General features: G+C 58.1%; 1 protein-coding gene and 1 non-coding gene across 3 annotated transcripts in view; one reads left to right on the forward strand and one right to left on the reverse strand.

Moving 5' to 3' along the window:
• HIP1R (huntingtin interacting protein 1 related) overlaps positions 1-15,659 on the forward strand; it is a 2,955,354-nt gene that overhangs the window by 2,430,887 nt on the left and 508,808 nt on the right. The window lies entirely within an intron of this gene.
• On the reverse strand, positions 2,313-2,429 carry LOC122800608. The gene has a single exon (XR_006364611.1). It is a non-coding gene; the product is annotated as a small nucleolar RNA SNORA17 (small nucleolar RNA).

Raw genomic sequence — 15,659 nt, forward strand, 5'->3', positions numbered from 1 at the left:
GCCTTTCCTGTGACACAGCACAGAGCGAGTCCAGCCTTTCCTGTGACACCGCGTGCACAGAAGCGAGTCCAGCCTTTCCTGTGACACAGCACAGAGAGTGAGTCCAGCCTTTCCTGTGACACCGTGCACAGAGGCGAGTCCAGCCTTTCCTGTGACATGGCACAGAGGCGAGTCCAGCCTTTCCTGTGACACAGAGTGCACAGAGAGCGAGTCCAGCCTTTCCTGTGACACAGCGTGCACAGAGAGCGAGTCCAGCCTTTCCTGTGACACGTGCACGAGGCGGAATCCAGCCTTTCCTATGACACTGCGTACAGAGAGCGAGTCCAGCCTTTCCTGTGACACAGCGTGCACAGAGAGAGTCCAGCCTTTCCTGTGACACGCGTGCACAGAGTGAGTCCAGCCTTTCCTGTGACACCACGCGTGCACAGAAAGTGAGTCCAGCCTTTCCTGTGACACGCTGTGTCACAGGAAAGGCTGACTCGCCTTTCCTGTGACACGGCGTGCACAGGAAAGGCTGGACTCGCCTCTGTGCACACGGTGTCACAGGAAAGGCTGGCCTTTCCTGTGCACGCTGTGTCACAGGAAAGGCTGGACTCGCTCTCTGTGTACGGTGTCACAGGAAAGGCTGGACTCGCTCTCTGTGTACTCGGTGTCACAGGAAAGGCTGGACTCGCTCTCTGTGTACTGGGTGTCACAGGAAAGGCTGGACTCGCTCTGTGTGTACTGGGTGTACTAGGAAAGGCTGGACTCGCTCTCTGTGTACTCGGTGTCATAAAAAAGGTTGGACTCGCTCTCTGTGTAGTCAGTGTCCTAGGAAAGGCTGGACTCACTATCTGTGTACTCGGTGTCCTAGGAAAGGCTGGACTCACTCCCTGTGTACTCTGTGTCCTAGGAAAGGCTGGACTCACACTCTGTGTACTCGGTGTCATAGGAAAGGCTGTACTCACACACGGTGTACTCCGTGTCATAGGAAAGGCTGAACTCACACTCGGTGTCATAGGAAAGGCTGGACTCACACTGGCTGTACTCGGTATCATAGGAAAGGCTGGACTCACTCTCTGTGTACTCGGTGTCATAGGAAAGGCTGGACTCTCACTCGGTGTACTCAGTGTCATAGTAAATGTTGGATTCACTACGTACTTGGTGTCATAGGAAAGGCTGGACTCACTCTCTGTGTACGCTGTGTCACAGGAAAGCCTGGCTTCGCTCTCTGTGTACTCTGTGTCCCAGGAAAGGCTGGACACACTCTCTGTGTACTCGATGTCCTAGGAAAGGCTGGACTTGCATTTTGTGTACTTGGTGTCACAGGAAAGGCTAGACTCAGCCGGACTCACTCTCTGTGTACTTGGTGTCCTAGGAAAGGGTGGACTCACACTCTGTGTAGTCGGTGTCACAGGAAAGGCTGGGCTCGCTCTCTGTGTGCTCGGTGTCACAGGAAAGGCTGGACTCGCTGTACTCGGTGCCACAGGAAAGGCTGGACTCGCTGTACTCAGTGCCACAGGAAAGGCTGGACTCGCTGTACTCGGTGCCACAGGAAAGGCTAGACTCGCTCTCTGTGTACTCGGTGTCACAGGAAAGGCTGGACTCGCTCTCTGTGTACTCGGTGTCACCGGAAAGGCTGGACTCGCTCTCTGTGTACTCGGTGTCACTGGAAAGGCTGCTGTGTCACCGAAAGGCTGTGTCACCGAAAGGCTGGACTCGCCTCTGTGTACCCGTGTCACCGGAAAGGCTGGTGTACCCGTGTCACCGGAAAGGCTGGACTGCCTCGTGTACCCGTGTCACAGGAAAGGCTGGACTTGTACCCGGTGTCACAGGAAAGGCTGGACTGGCTCGTGTACCCGTGTCACAGGAAAGGCTGGACTGCCTCGTGTCCCGGTGTCACAGGAAAGGCTGACTCCGCCTCTGTGCACCCGTGTCACAGGAAAGGCTTGACTCCTGTGCACCCGTGTCACAGGAAAGGCTGGACTCGCCTCTGTGCACCCGTGTCACAGGAAAGGCTGACTCTCAGGTGCACCCGTGTCACAGGAAAGGCTGCCTCTGTGCACCCGTGTCACAGGAAAGGCTGGACCGCCTCTGTGCACCCGGTGTCACAGGAAAGGCTGACTCGCCTTCTGTGCACCCGGTGTCACAGGAAAGGCTGGACGCCTCTGTGCACCCGTGTCACAGGAAAGGCTGGACTTTCCTCTGTGCACCGGTGTCACAGGCTGGACTCGCCTTCTGTGCACCCGGTGTCACAGGAAAGGTCTGTGCACCGGTGTCACAGGAAAGGCTGATGTGCACCCGTGTCACAGGAAAGGCTGCTGTGCACCCGGTGTCACAGGAAAGGCTGGATTCAGCCTCTGTGCACCGTGTCACAGGAAAGGCTGAGTCCAGCCTTTCCTGTGACACCCGTGTCACAGGAAAGGCTGGACAGCCTTTCCTGTGACACGCTGTGTCACAGGAAAGGCTGGACAGCCTTCTGTGCACGCGGTGTCACAGGAAAGGCTGGTCCAGCCTCTGTGCACGCTGTGTCACAGGAAAGGTGCGAGTCCAGCCTTTCCTGTGACACCGGTGCACAGAGAGTGAGTCCAGCCTTCCTGTGACACGACAGAGAGCTTAGTCCAGCCTTTCCTGTGACACCCCGAGTCCAGCCTTCCTGTGACACCGGTGCACAGAGAGCTAGTCCAGCCTTCCTGTGACACCGCTGCACAGAGAGCGAGTCCAGCCTTTCCTGTGACACGTGCACAGAGAGCGAGTCCAGCCTTTCCTGTGACACCGCTGCACAGAGAGCTTAGTCCAGCCTTTCCTGTGACACCGCTGCACAGAGAGCGAGTCCAGCCTTTCCTGTGACACGCGTGCACAGAGAGCGAGTCCAGCCTTTCCTGTGACACCGCTGCACAGAGAGCGAGTCCAGCCTTTCCTGTGACACCGCTGCACAGAGAGCTGCTCTTTCCTGTGACACTGCACAGAGATGAGTCCAGCCTTTCCTGTGACACAGCGTGCACAGAGAGCGAGTCCAGCCTTTCCTGTGACACCGCTGCACAGAGAGCTGTCCAGCCTTTCCTGTGACACAGAGCTGTCCAGCCTTTCCTGTGACACATATGCATGAAGAGGCAGTCCAGCCTTTCCTGTGACACCGCTGCACAGAGAGCGAGTCCAGCCTTTCCTGTGACACCGTGCACAGAGAGCGAGTCCAGCCTTTCCTGTGACACCGCGCACAGAGAGCTTAGTCCAGCCTTCCTGTGACACCGCTGCACAGAGAGCTTAGTCCAGCCTTTCCTGTGACACCGTGCACAGAGAGCGAGTCCAGCCTTTCCTGTGACACCGCACAGAGAGCTAGTCCAGCCTTCCTGTGACAGCACAGAGAGCTTAGTCCAGCCTTTCCTGTGACACCGGCACAGAGAGCGAGTCCAGCCTTTCCTGTGACGCTGCACAGAGAGAGCGAAGTCCAGCCTTTCCTGTGACACCGTGCACAGAGAGCGAGTCCAGCCTTCCTGTGACACCGCTGCACAGAGAGCGAAGTCCAGCCTTTCCTGTGACACAAGGCACAGAGAGCGAAGTCCAGCCTTTCCTGTGACACCGCTGCACAGAGAGCTTAGTCCAGCCTTTCCTGTGACACCGCTGCACAGAGAGCGAGTCCAGCCTTTCCTGTGACACCGCTGCACAGAGAGCTTAGTCCAGCCTTTCCTGTGACACCGCTGGCACAGAGAGCGAGTCCAGCCTTTCCTGTGACAGCACAGAGAGAGTCCAGCCTTTCCTGTGACACCGCACAGAAGCGAGTCCAGCCTTTCCTGTGACACCAGGCACAGAGAGCGAGTCCAGCCTTTCCTGTGACACCGCTGCACAGAGGGCGGGTCCAGCCTTTCCTCTGTGACAATCACAGGCACAGAGAGCGAGTCCAGCCTTCCTGTGACACCGCTGCACAGAGAGCGAGTCCAGCCTTTCCTGTGACACCGCTGCACAGAGAGCGAAGTCCAGCCTTTCCTGTGACACCGCTGCACAGAGAGCTTAGTCCAGCCTTCCTGTGACACCGCTGCACAGAGACAGAGTCCAGACTCTCCTGTGACACCGCGTGCCCAGAGAGCGAGTCCAGCCTTACCTGTGACACCGCGAGCACAGAGAGCGAGTCCAGCCTTTCCTGTGACACCAAGGCACAGAGAGCTTAGTCCAGCCTTTCCTGTGACACCGCGTGCACAGAGAGCGAGTCCAGCCTTTCCTGTGACACCGCGTGCACAGAGCGAGTCCAGCCTTTCCTGTGACACCGCGTGCACAGAGAGCGAAGTCCAGCCTTTCCTGTGACACCGCTGCACAGAGAGCGAGTCCAGCCTTTCCTGTGACACCGCTGCACAGAGAGCTTAGTCCAGCCTTTCCTGTGACACCCGCTGCACAGAGAGCGAGGCCAGCCTTTCCTGTGACACCGCGTGCACAGAGAGCGAGTCCAGCCTTTCCTGTGACACCGTGCACAGAGAGCGAGTCCAGCCTTTCCTGTGACACCGCGTGCACAGAGAGCGAGTCCAGCCTTTCCTGTGACACCGCTGCACAGAGAGCGAGTCCAGCCTTTCCTGTGACACCGCGTGCACAGAGCGAGTCCAGCCTTTCCTGTGACACCGCGTGCACAGAGAGCGAGTCCAGCCTTTCCTGTGACACCGCGTGCACAGAGAGCGAGTCCAGCCTTTCCTGTGACACCGCGTGCACAGAGAGCGAGTCCAGCCTTTCCTGTGACACCGCGTGCACAGAGAGCGAGTCCAGCCTTTCCTGTGACACCGCGTGCACAGAGAGCGAGTCCAGCCTTTCCTGTGACACCGCGTGCACAGAGAGCGAGTCCAGCCTTTCCTGTGACACCGCGTGCACAGAGAGCGAGTCCAGCCTTTCCTGTGACACCGCGTGCACAGAGAGCGAGTCCAGCCTTTCCTGTGACACCGCGTGCACAGAGAGCGAGTCCAGCCTTTCCTGTGACACCGCGTGCACAGAGAGCGAGTCCAGCCTTTCCTGTGACACCGGGTGCACAGAGAGCGAGTCCAGCCTTTCCTGTGACACTGTGCACAGAGCGAAGTCCAGCCTTTCCTGTGACACCGGGTGCACAGAGAGCGAGTCCAGCCTTTCCTGTGACACCGGGTGCACAGAGAGCGAGTCCAGCCTTTCCTGTGACACCGGGTGCACAGAGAGCGAGTCCAGCCTTTCCTGTGACACCGGGTGCACAGAGAGCGAGTCCAGCCTTTCCTGTGACACCGGGTGCACAGAGAGCGAGTCCAGCCTTTCCTGTGACACCGGGTGCACCGAGAGCGAGTCCAGCCTTTCCTGTGACACCGGGTGCACCGAGAGCGAGTCCAGCCTTTCCTGTGACACCGGGTGCACCGAGAGCGAGTCCAGCCTTTCCTGTGACACCGGGTGCACCGAGAGCGAGTCCAGCCTTTCCTGTGACACCGGGTGCACCGAGAGCGAGTCCAGCCTTTCCTGTGACACCGGGTACACCGAGAGCGAGTCCAGCCTTTCCTGTGACACCGGGTACACCGAGAGCGAGTCCAGCCTTTCCTGTGACACCGGGTACACCGAGAGCGAGTCCACCCTTTCCTGTGACATTCAGTACAGCCTTTCCTATGATACTAAGTACAGAGTGAGTCCCGCCTTTCCTATGACACCAAGTACACAGTGTGCGAGTCCAGCCTTTCCTGTGACACCGAGTGTGAGTCCAGCCTTTCGTGTGACACCGAGTGTGAGTCCAGCCTTTCGTGTGACACCGAGTACACAGTGTGCGAGTCCAGCCTTTCCTGTGACACCGAGTACACAGTGTGCGAGTCCAGCCTTTCCTGTGACACCGAGTACACAGTGTGTGAGTCCAGCCTTTCCTGTGACACCGAGTACACAGTGTGTGAGTCCAGCCTTTCCTGTGACACCGAGTGTGAGTCCAGCCTTTCCTGTGACACCGAGTGTGAGTCCAGCCTTTCGTGTGACACCGAGTGTGAGTCCAGCCTTTCCTATGCACCGAGTGCACTGAGTGTGAGTCCAGCCTTTCCTATGACACTGAGTACACCGAGTGAGAGTCCAGCCTTTCCTGTGACACCGAGTACACAGTGTGCGAGTCCAGCCTTTCCTGTGACACCGAGTACACAGTGTGCGAGTCCAGCCTTTCCTGTGACACCAAGTACACAGTGTGCGAGTCCAGCCTTTCCTGTGACACCGAGTACACAGTGTGTGAGTCCAGCCTTTCTTGTGATACCGAGTACACAGTGTGTGAGTCCAGCCTTTCCTGTGACACCAAGTTCACCGAGTGTGAGTCCAGCCTTTCCTGTGACACCGAGTGTGAGTCCAGCCTTTCGTGTGACACCGAGTGTGAGTCCAGCCTTTCCTATGCACTGAGTGCACTGAGTGTGAGTCCAGCCTTTCCTATGACACTGAGTACACCGAGTGAGAGTCCAGCCTTTCCTATGACACCGAGTACACAGAGAGTGAGTCCAGCTTTTCGTAGGACACCGAGTACACAGCGAGTGAGTCCAGCCTTTCCTGTGACACCGACTACCAGAGAGTGAGTCCAGCCTTTCCTGTGACACCGAGTACACAGAGAGTGAGTCCAGCCTTTCCTGTGACACCGAGTACACAGAGAGTGAGTCCAGCCTTTCCTGTGACACCGAGTACACAGAGAGTGAGTCCAGCCTTTCCTGTGACACCGAGTACACAGAGAGTGAGTCCAGCCTTTCCTGTGACACCGAGTACACAGAGAGTGAGTCCAGCCTTTCCTGTGACACCGAGTACACAGAGAGTGAGTCCAGCCTTTCCTGTGACACCGAGTACACAGAGAGTGAGTCCAGCCTTTCCTGTGACACCGAGTACACAGAGAGTGAGTCCAGCCTTTCCTGTGACACCGAGTACACAGAGAGTGAGTCCAGCCTTTCCTGTGACACCGAGTACACAGAGAGTGAGTCCAGCCTTTCCTGTGACACCGAGTACACAGAGAGTGAGTCCAGCCTTTCCTGTGACACCGAGTACACAGAGAGCGAGTCCAGCCTTTCCTGTGACACCGCGTGCACAGAGTGCGAGTCCAGCCTTTCCTGTGACACCGCGTGCACAGAGTGCGAGTCCAGCCTTTCCTGTGACACCGTGCACAGAGTGCGAGTCCAGCCTTTCCTGTGACACCGTGCACAGAGTGCAGTCCAGCCTTTCCTGTGACACCGCTGCACAGAGTGCGAGTCCAGCCTTTCCTGTGACACCGTGCACAGAGTGCGAGTCCAGCCTTTCCTGTGACACCGCGTGCACAGAGTGCGAGTCCAGCCTTTCCTGTGACACCGCGTGCACAGAGTGCGAGTCCAGCCTTTCCTGTGACACCGCGTGCACAGAGTGCGAGTCCAGCCTTTCCTGTGACACCGCATGCACAGAGTGCGAGTCCAGCCTTTCCTGTGACACCGAGTGTAACGAGAGTGATTCCCGCCTTTCCTATGACACTCACTACAGCCTTTCCTATGATACTAAGTACAGAGTGAGTCCCGCCTTTCCTATGACACTCACTACAGCCTTTCCTATGATACTAAGTACAGAGTGAGTCCCGCCTTTCCTATGACACTCACTACAGCCTTTCCTATGATACTAAGTACAGAGTGAGTCCAGCCTTTCCTATGACACTCACTACAGCCTTTCCTATGATACTAAGTACAGAGCGAGTCCAGCCTTTCCTATGACACCAAGTACGTAGTGAATCCAGTATTTACTATGACACCGAGTGGGAGTCCAGCCTTTCCTATGACACCAACTTTACAGAGAGTGAGTCCAGCCTTTCATATGAATCCCAGTACACCGAGTGCGAGTCCAGCCTTTCCTATGACACTGAGTGCGAGTCCAGCCTTTCCTATGACACCAAGTACACAGAGTCCAAGTCCAGCCTTTCCTATGACAAAGAGTACACCGAGTGTGAGTCCAGCCTTTCCTGTGACACCGAGTGTGAGTCCAGCCTTTCCTGTGACACCGAGTGTGAGTCCAGCCTTTCCTGTGACACCGAGTGTGAGTCCAGCCTTTCCTGTGACACCGAGTGTGAGTCCAGCCTTTCCTGTGACACCGAGTGTGAGTCCAGCCTTTCCTGTGACACCGAGTGTGAGTCCAGCCTTTCCTGTGACACCGAGTGTGAGTCCAGCCTTTCCTGTGACACCGAGTGTGAGTCCAGCCTTTCCTGTGACACCGAGTGTGAGTCCAGCCTTTCCTCTGACACCGAGTACACCGAGTGTGAGTCCAGCCTTTCCTCTGACACCGAGTACACCGAGTGTGAGTCCAGCCTTTCCTGTGACACCGAGTACACGGAATGTGTGAGTCCAGCCTTTCCTGTGACACCGAGTACACGGAATGTGTGAGTCCACCCTTTCCTAGGACACCGAGTACACAGAGATATTCCAGCCTTTCCTAGGACACTAAGTACACAGAGAGTGAGTCCAGGTGAGTCCAGCCTTTCCTGTGACACCGAGTACACAGAGAGCGAGTCCAGCCTTTCCTGTGACACCAAGTGTAACGAGAGTGAGTTCAGCCTTTCCTATGACACCAAGTACGTAGTGAATCCAGCCTTTCCTATGACACCGAGTACACCGACTGTGAGTCCAGCCTTTCCTATGACACCGACTTTACAGAGAGTGAGTCCAGCCTTTCCTATGAATCCGAGTACACCGAGTGTGAGTCTAGCCTTTCCTATGACACCAAGTACACAGAGTCTAAGTCCAGCCTTTTCTATGATGAGTACACCGAGTGTGAGTCCAGCCTTTCCTGTGACACCAAGTGTGAGTCCAGCCTTTCCTGTGACACCGAGTGTGAGTCCAGCCTTTCCTATGACACTGAGTACACCGAGTGTGAGTCCAGCCTTTCCTATGATAGTGCATACACCGAGTGTGAGTCCAGCCTTTCCTATGGCACCGAGTACACAGAGAGCAAGTCCAGCCTTTCCTGTGACACCGAGTACACACAGAGCGAGTCCAGCCTTTCCTGTGACACCGAGTACACAGAGAGCGAGTCCAGCCTTTCCTGTGACACCGAGTACACAGAGAGCGAGTGCAGCCTTTCTTGTGACACCGAGTACACAGAGAGCGAGTGCAGCCTTTCCCGTGACACCGAGTACACAGAGAGCGAGTGCAGCCTTTCCTGTGACACCGAGTGTAACGAGAGTGAGTCCAGCCTTTCCTGTGATACTAAGTACAGAGTGAGTCCAGCCTTTCCTATGACACCAAGTACGTAGTGAATCCAGCCTTTCCTATGACACAGAGTACACCGACTCCTGAGTCCAGCCTTTCCTATGGCACTGACTTTACAGAGAGTGAGTCCAGCCTTTCCTATGAATCTGAGTACACCGAGTGTGAGTCCAACCTTTCCTATGACACCGAGTACACAGAGATCGAGTCCAGCCTTTTCCGTGACACCGAGTACACAGAGAGCGAGTGCAGCCTTTCCTGGGACACCGAGTACACAGAGAGCAAGTCCAGCCTTTCCTGTGACACCCAGTACACACAGAACGAGTCCAGCCTTTCCTGTGACACCGAGTACACAGAGAGCGAGTCCAGCCTTTCCTGCGACACCGAGTACACAGAGAGCGAGTCCAGCCTTTCCTGTGACACCGAGTACACAGAGAGCGAGTCCAGCCTTTCCTGTGACACCGAGTACACAGAGAGCGAGTCCAGCCTTTCCTGTGACACGAGTACACAGAGAGCGAGCCCAGCCTTTCCTGTGACACCGAGTACACAGAGAGCGAGCCCAGCCTTTCCTGTGACACCGAGTACACAGAGAGCGAGCCCAGCCTTTCCTGTGACACCGAGTGCACAGAGTGCGAGCCCAGCCTTTCCTGTGACACCGCGTGCACAGAGTGCGAGTCCAGCCTTTCCTGTGACACCGCGTGCACAGAGTGCGAGTCCAGCCTTTCCTGTGACACCGCGTGCACAGAGGGCGAGTCCAGCCTTTCCTGTGACACCGCTGCACAGAGTGCGAGTCCAGCCTTTCCTGTGACACCGTGCACAGAGTGCGAGTCCAGCCTTTCCTGTGACACCGCGTGCACAGAGTGCGAGTCCAGCCTTTCCTGTGACACCGCGTGCACAGAGTGCGAGTCCAGCCTTTCCTGTGACACCGCGTGCACAGAGTGCGAGTCCAGCCTTTCCTGTGACACCGCGTGCACAGAGTGCTTAGTCCAGCCTTTCCTGTGACACCGGTGCACAGAGTGCGAGTCCAGCCTTTCCTGTGACACCGCGTGCACAGAGTCCAGCCTTTCCTGTGACACTGCACAGAGGCGAGTCCAGCCTTTCCTGTGACACCGCGTGCACAGAGTGCGAGTCCAGCCTTTCCTGTGACACCGCGTGCACAGAGTGCGAGTCCAGCCTTTCCTGTGACACCGCGTGCACAGAGTGCAGTCCAGCCTTTCCTGTGACACCGCTGCACAGAGTGCGAGTCCAGCCTTTCCTGTGACACCGAGTACACAGAGAGTGAGTCCAGCCTTTCCTGTGACACCGAGTGCACAGAGTGCGAGTCCAGCCTTTCCTGTGACACCGCGTGCACAGAGTGCGAGTCCAGCCTTTCCTGTGACACCGGGTGCACAGAGTGCGAGTCCAGCCTTTCCTGTGACACCGCGTGCACAGAGTGCAGTCCAGCCTTTCCTGTGACACCGCGTGCACAGAGTGCGAGTCCAGCCTTTCCTGTGACACCGCGTGCACAGAGTGCGAGTCCAGCCTTTCCTGTGACACCGCGTGCACAGAGTGCGAGTCCAGCCTTTCCTGTGACACCGCGTGCACAGAGTGCGAGTCCAGCCTTTCCTGTGACACCGCGTGCGAGTCCAGCCTTTCCTGTGACACCGCGTGCACAGAGTGCAGTCCAGCCTTTCCTGTGACACCGGTGCACAGAGCGAAGTCCAGCCTTTCCTGTGACCCCGCGTGCACAGAGTGCGAGACCAGCCTTTCCCGTGACACCGCTGCACAGAGTGCGAGTCCAGCCTTTCCTGTGACACCGCTGCACAGAGTGCGAGTCCAGCCTTTCCTGTGACACCGCTGCACAGAGTGCGAGTCCAGCCTTTCCTGTGACACCGCGTGCACAGAGTCCAGCCTTTCCTGTGACACAGAGTGCGAGTCCAGCCTTTCCTGTGACACCGCTGCACAGAGTGCGAGTCCAGCCTTTCCTGTGACACAGAGTGCGAGTCCAGCCTTTCCTGTGACACCGCTGCACAGAGTGCGAGTCCAGCCTTTCCTGTGACACCGCTGCACAGAGTGCGAGTCCAGCCTTTCCTGTGACACCGCTGCACAGAGTGCGAGTCCAGCCTTTCCTGTGACACCGCTGCACAGAGTGCGAGTCCAGCCTTTCCTGTGACACCGTGCACAGAGTGCGAGTCCAGCCTTTCCTGTGACACCGTGCACAGAGTGCGAGTCCAGCCTTTCCTGTGACACATGCGGCAGTCCAGCCTTTCCTGTGACACAGAGTGCGAGTCCAGCCTTTCCTGTGACACCGCGTGCACAGAGTGCGAGTCCAGCCTTTCCTGTGACACCGCGTGCGAGTCCAGCCTTTCCTGTGACACCGTGCAGGCGAGTCCAGCCTTTCCTGTGACACCGCACAGCGTGCGAGTCCAGCCTTTCCTGTGACACCGGCACAGAAGTCCAGCCTTTCCTGTGACACCGCGTGCGAGTCCAGCCTTTCCTGTGACACCGCGTGCGAGTCCAGCCTTTCCTGTGACACCGCGTGCGAGTCCAGCCTTTCCTGTGACACCGCGTGCGAGTCCAGCCTTTCCTGTGACACCGCACAGAGGCGAGTCCAGCCTTTCCTGTGACACCGCGTGCGAGTCCAGCCTTTCCTGTGACACCGGGTGCGAGTCCAGCCTTTCCTGTGACACCGGGTGCGAGTCCAGCCTTTCCTGTGACACCGGGTGCGAGTCCAGCCTTTCCTGTGACACAGGGTGCACAGGGTGCGAGTCCAGCCTTTCCTGTGACACCGGGTGCGAGTCCAGCCTTTCCTGTGACACCGGGTGCGAGTCCAGCCTTTCCTGTGACACCGGGTGCGAGTCCAGCCTTTCCTGTGACACAGGGTGCGAGTCCAGCCTTTCCTGTGACACAGGGTGCGAGTCCAGCCTTTCCTGTGACACAGGGTGCGAGTCCAGCCTTTCCTGTGACACAGGGTGCGAGTCCAGCCTTTCCTGTGACACAGGGTGCGAGTCCAGCCTTTCCTGTGACACAGGGTGCGAGTCCAGCCTTTCCTGTGACACCGCGTGCACAGGGTGCGAGTCCAGCCTTTCCTGTGACACCGCGTGCACAGGGTGCGAGTCCAGCCTTTCCTGTGACACCGCGTGCACAGGGTGCGAGTCCAGCCTTTCCTGTGACACCGCGTGCACAGGGTGCAGTCCAGCCTTTCCTGTGACACCGCGTGCACAGGGTGCGAGTCCAGCCTTTCCTGTGACACCGCGTGCACAGGGTGCGAGTCCAGCCTTTCCTGTGACACCGCGTGCACAGGGTGCGAGTCCAGCCTTTCCTGTGACACCGCGTGCACAGGGTGCGAGTCCAGCCTTTCCTGTGACACCGCTGCACAGGGTGCGAGTCCAGCCTTTCCTGTGACACCGCTGCACAGGGTGCGAGTCCAGCCTTTCCTGTGACACCGTGCACAGGGTGCGAGTCCAGCCTTTCCTGTGACACCGCGTGCACAGGGTGCGAGTCCAGCCTTTCCTGTGACACCGCGTGCACAGGGTGCGAGTCCAGCCTTTCCTGTGACACCGCGTGCACAGGGTGCGAGTCCAGCCTTTCCTGTGACACCGTGCACAGAGTGCCAGTCCAGCCTTTCCTGTGACACCGCGTGCACAGAGTGCGAGTCCAGCCTTTCCTGTGACACCGCGTGCACAGAGTGCGAGTCCAGCCTTTCCTGTGACACCGCGTGCACAGAGTGCGAGTCCAGCCTTTCCTGTGACACCGCGTGCACAGAGTGCGAGTCCAGCCTTTCCTGTGACACCGCGTGCACAGAGTGCGAGTCCAGCCTTTCCTGTGACACCGCTGCACAGAGTGCGAGTCCAGCCTTTCCTGTGACACCGCGTGCACAGAGTGCGAGTCCAGCCTTTCCTGTGACACCGCGTGCACAGAGTGCGAGTCCAGCCTTTCCTGTGACACCGCTGCACAGAGTGCGAGTCCAGCCTTTCCTGTTACACCGCGAGCACAGAGTGCGAGTCCAGCCTTTCCTGTGACACCGCAAGTGCACAGAGTGCGAGTCCAGCCTTTCCTGTGACACCGCTGCACAGAGTGCGAGTCCAGCCTTTCCTGTGACACCGCGTGCACAGAGTGCGAGTCCAGCCTTTCCTGTGACACCGCGTGCACAGAGTGCGAGTCCAGCCTTTCCTGTGACACCGCGTGCACAGAGTGCGAGTCCAGCCTTTCCTGTGACACCGTGCACAGAGTGCGAGTCCAGCCTTTCCTGTGACACCGCGTGCACAGAGTGCGAGTCCAGCCTTTCCTGTGACACCGCGTGCACAGAGTGCGAGTCCAGCCTTTCCTGTGACACCGCTGCACAGAGTGCGAGTCCAGCCTTTCCTGTGACACCGTGCACAGAGTGCGAGTCCAGCCTTTCCTGTGACACCGCGTGCACAGAGTGCGAGTCCAGCCTTTCCTGTGACACCGCTGCACAGAGTGCGAGTCCAGCCTTTCCTGTGACACCGCTGCACAGAGTGCGAGTCCAGCCTTTCCTGTGACACCGCACAGAGTGCACAGAGTCCAGCCTTTCCTGTGACACCGCTGCACAGAGTGCGAGTCCAGCCTTTCCTGTGACACCGCTGCACAGAGTGCGAGTCCAGCCTTTCCTGTGACACCGTGCACAGAGTGCGAGTCCAGCCTTTCCTGTGACACCGCGTGCACAGAGTGCGAGTCCAGCCTTTCCTGTGACACCGTGCACAGAGTGCGAGTCCAGCCTTTCCTGTGACACCGCGTGCACAGAGTGCGAGTCCAGCCTTTCCTGTGACACCGCTGCACAGAGTGCGAGTCCAGCCTTTCCTGTGACACCGCGTGCACAGAGTGCGAGTCCAGCCTTTCCTGTGACACCGCGTGCACAGAGTGCGAGTCCAGCCTTTCCTGTGACACCGTGCACAGAGTGCGAGTCCAGCCTTTCCTGTGACACCGCGTGCACAGAGTGCGAGTCCAGCCTTTCCTGTGACACCGCTGCACAGAGTGCGAGTCCAGCCTTTCCTGTGACACCGCTGCACAGAGTGCGAGTCCAGCCTTTCCTGTGACACCGCTGCACAGAGTGCGAGTCCAGCCTTTCCTGTGACACCGCGTGCACAGAGTGCGAGTCCAGCCTTTCCTGTGACACCGTGCACAGAGTGCGAGTCCAGCCTTTCCTGTGACACCGCTGCACAGAGTGCGAGTCCAGCCTTTCCTGTGACACCGCGTGCACAGAGTGCGAGTCCAGCCTTTCCTGTGACACCGCTGCACAGAGTGCGAGTCCAGCCTTTCCTGTGACACCGCTGCACAGAGTGCGAGTCCAGCCTTTCCTGTGACACCGGTGCACAGAGTGCGAAGTCCAGCCTTTCCTGTGACACCGCGTGCACAGAGTGCGAGTCCAGCCTTTCCTGTGACACCGCTGCACAGAGTGCGTAGTCCAGCCTTTCCTGTGACACCGCTGCACAGAGTGCGAGTCCAGCCTTTCCTGTGACACCGCGTGCACAGAGTGCGAGTCCAGCCTTTCCTGTGACACCGCTGCACAGAGTGCGAGTCCAGCCTTTCCTGTGACACCGCGTGCACAGAGTGCGAGTCCAGCCTTTCCTGTGACACCGCGTGCACAGAGTGCGCGTCCAGCCTTTCCTGTGACACCGTGCACAGAGTGCGAGTCCAGCCTTTCCTGTGACACCGCTGCACAGAGTGCGAGTCCAGCCTTTCCTGTGACACCGCGTGCACAGAGTGCGAGTCCAGCCTTTCCTGTGACACCGGTGCACAGAGTGCGAGTCCAGCCTTTGCTGTGACACCGCGTGCACAGAGTGCGAGTCCAGCCTTTGCTGTGACACCGCTGCACAGAGTGCGAGTCCAGCCTTTCCTGTGACACCGTGCACAGAGTGCGAGTCCAGCCTTTCCTGTGACACCGCTGCACAGAGTGCGAGTCCAGCCTTTCCTGTGACACCAGTGCACAGAGTGAGTCCAGCCTTTCCTGTGACACCGCTGCACAGAGTGCGAGTCCAGCCTTTCCTGTGACACCGTGCACAGAGTGCGAGTCCAGCCTTTCCTGTGACACCGGTGCACAGAGTGCGAGTCCAGCCTTTCCTGTGACACCGTGCACAGAGTGCGAGTCCAGCCTTTCCTGTGACACCGCTGCACAGAGTGCGAGTCCAGCCTTTCCTGTGACACCGCGTGCACAGAGTGCGAGTCCAGCCTTTCCTGTGACACCGCGTGCACAGAGTGCGAGTCCAGCCTTTCCTGTGACACCGCTGCACAGAGTGCGAGTCCAGCCTTTCCTGTGACACCGCGTGCACAGAGTGCGAGTCCAGCCTTTCCTGTGACACCGCGTGCGAGTCCAGCCTTTCCTGTGACACCGCGTGCACAGAGTGCGAGTCCAGCCTTTCCTGTGACACCGCGTGCACAGAGTGCGAGTCCAGCCTTTCCTGTGACACCGCGTGCGAGTCCAGCCTTTCCTGTGACACCGCGTGCACAGAGTGCGAGTCCAGCCTTTCCTGTGACACCGCTGCACAGAGTGCGAGTCCAGCCTTTCCTGTGACACCAAGTGCACAG

This window comes from Protopterus annectens, chromosome 4.part0 (assembly GCF_019279795.1).
Source record: "Protopterus annectens isolate FY-2018-M chromosome 4.part0, PAN1.0, whole genome shotgun sequence".
Taxonomy (NCBI): domain Eukaryota; kingdom Metazoa; phylum Chordata; order Ceratodontiformes; family Protopteridae; genus Protopterus; species Protopterus annectens.